Raw genomic sequence first — 2,931 nt, forward strand, 5'->3', positions numbered from 1 at the left:
CCCCACCCGAGCCAAAGGGACCGGGCAGAGCAGACAAGAGGGCTTCCAGCACCTGGGAACGAGGAAGAGCAGGGCAGCACATGTCCAGCCCCCTGGACCCTGCACAGGGTGAGGGGTGGTGGGACTGACCCATCATCTGCTGTATTTGGCTTCCCCAGACTGTCCTGGAGCGCTGGGCTCTGTCCCTGTCTGCCCTCCCAGCTCAGCACAGCCCAGGGCTCTGGAGCCCTGACCCCCGGCAAAGCCCCTCCTCGGACAGCGCAGCAGGAACGCGAGGGAAAGCCCAGGGGAGAGGGAGAAGTGCCGTCTTCCTGCCGGAGCAGCCGGAGCAGCCTCTGTGCCAGAGGCCAGAGCTGTTCACAGGCTCTTGCTCCAGAGCTGAGCCGTGGGAACGTGGGGGTTTAGGTGGAGAAAACGACCGGGTCTCGCTCACCCTCCCCTTTCTGGGCTCCCCCTCACCGGGGGATGCAGAGCCTTCACCTGGCACCACAGTCGATGCGGGGGGTGAGGGTGAGCATTGCCCACGAGGTGCCACCTGCTCTGGGGTGCCACCTTGCTCAGCCACACACACCCAGTCGATTCCAGCTCTGGGAGAAGTTTTCCCACGGCTCTGCCCAGCTCCTGCAGCAAGAACCTGCTCGGGCCATCCCATCCTGCTGTGCCAGGCCCACCAGCTCCCCAAAGAGGGCTCAGTGCCAGGCTGGGTACCTGCTCCCCGGCTCTGCTGGACATGGCACAGGGCTCAGGGGTTTCTGCAAGACAAAGCAGAGCCTCGTCAGCATTTCTTTGCTTTTAACTATTTCCTGCTCCTCCAAAGAACGTGTTCAAGAGCTCAGAGGCACTGCGTGGGCACCTCCCTGTCCCCTGGCTGGGCACCGAGCGCGTCCCAGCGCCACTTGGGGGGAGGAAAGCTGAGCCCGGGTTCCCTGCTGATGCTGCAGGAATTAAAACACCAGCAGCAGGTCATGCCCCAGGGAAATACGGGCTGGGGAGGGCTGGGAGCAGCAGAGCCCATGCTGGGATGAGGCTCTGTGTCACAGCCGCAGTGATGCGTCAGTGGGGCCGTGGGCACTCCGTGCCTGGTGGGTGGGGAAGGAGGTGTCTGTGTGGGGGGTGGGGATGAGAGAGGAAGGGGGGTGTGGAGCCCCCAGCACTCACCTGCAGCGGGGCCAGACCCAGATTTGCCAGCGACTGACTTGTCCACGCAGTCCCTGGAAATCCATGGAAATCCCAATGGATGGTGGGGGGAGACACCTGTTCCCAGTTGTACCCCACGGGGGTCTCCAGCAGGACCCTCCAGCTGGGAGCACCCCCTCTCTGGGCTGGTTTTAGGTTGAAATACAGGAAGCCTGGCTTCCTAGCCCTGGGAAGGACCCATGCCCAGGTCAGCTTTGTCCTGGCAAACTCCCCAGGCAGTGACACTCCTGGCAGCTCAGAGCTGTGATCTGAAATAATTTCCCCTCTTTGCATTTGGGGACTCTCCTGAGATGGGGATAATGGAGCTGCAGGTGAGGAATGAGGGGCATGGAGCTCTGCCACCAGCATCCCAAAGGCCACCAAGGTGGGATGTGCCAGGGCAGGGGCACAAGGTGGCTCCTGGGAGCTGCCAGGACTCCCCACAGCCACCTTTCCACAGCTCAACAGGGAAAAAGGACAGGAGAGAGGAACATGCCCCCATGGAGTGCCCGGGGAGGGAGCCAACAGCCACAGCCCAGCGCTCACAGTAAAACCAGCAAAATAAAACCTTCTGCTGGTTCACTGCTGACTAATAAACATCAGCACCGCTGCTGCTGCCAGTAATGAAGTTTTCCTTCCCAGCCACTTGATTTTAGTGGGAACTTGACCTCATATTGGATCTACTCTGCAAAGCCTCTCAGGGCTGCTGGAGGCACGATGAGAAACCTCTACTGGTTATCGCAGAGCCAACAGACTGAGCCCCAGAGTGCTTCACACACAGACTGCCCCCGGGCAGGAGGGATTAGTGACAGCTCCCGCCTGGAGGGCGGGAACAGCATTAACACAGACCAGAGGTGATGGGAAGCACAGACCTGGGTGTTCCATACGCTCTCCTGGACGCCGGGAGCAGGGATCCGGGATCCGGCCCCGTTTGTGTGACAGTGCTGCCTCACCCGGGGGTTTGCAGTGGGTCGGTCCTGCAAGAGACTTCCAGTCCTAGCACGGGCTGAGCATTATCCCAGCTGCTCCCACATTATCCCAGCTGCTCCCACATTATCCCAGCTGCTCCCACATTATCCCAGCTGCTCCCATCTGTGCCCACCTGGCTCTGGGTGCTGTGGTGGCCAGGGCCTCCCGGTGCTCCGTAGCCAAACCCCACTCAGGTGGGCTGGACCTGGAGCCTTCCTCTTGCATCCCTACAGCTCCTCACATCAGCACCAGCGCTGCCTTGGACTTGTTTAAGGCAACCATCTCCTAAGGACCAGCACTGCCGTGTCTCCAGAGGGCTTCCCAACTCTGGCACGGTGGGAAGAGCCTTGTCTTTGATGGAGACTCCCCAGAGAGGTCCCTTCCTTCCCAGGCCTGCCTCATGGTCCCCATGCAGCTCCGTCCCAGCAGGGAGAGCTCCTAGGCTTGGATCTGTGCTGGAGTGGCTCCACTCTCACATCTTGGGGGGTTCTTCCAGCCCCTGCTGTGAACGAGCCGATTTCAAACCTCTCAGGGAGAGTCTCCATCCCCTCCTCTGGGGCTGCTCCAAGGGGGAATCACCACCAAGGCACGAGCAGAGGGCACAGCAGACCCCAAACCTGCCTTCCCCCTGCTGAGTCTGGACAGGAACTGCTGCTTTCCGACCCCAGGACACCTCTGCTCTGAATCCCAGCCTCACACCTGCATCTCCTGGTGGATTTCAGCCCCATTCCCTGCCTGCTCCAGGACCTGGACTGCAAAAAGCCAGGGCAGGAGGAGAGCCAGACT

The sequence above is a fragment of the Manacus vitellinus genome, unplaced genomic scaffold, assembly GCF_001715985.3.
Source record: "Manacus vitellinus isolate BGI_N305 unplaced genomic scaffold, ASM171598v3 scaffold_24_pilon, whole genome shotgun sequence".
Lineage (NCBI taxonomy): Eukaryota > Metazoa > Chordata > Aves > Passeriformes > Pipridae > Manacus > Manacus vitellinus.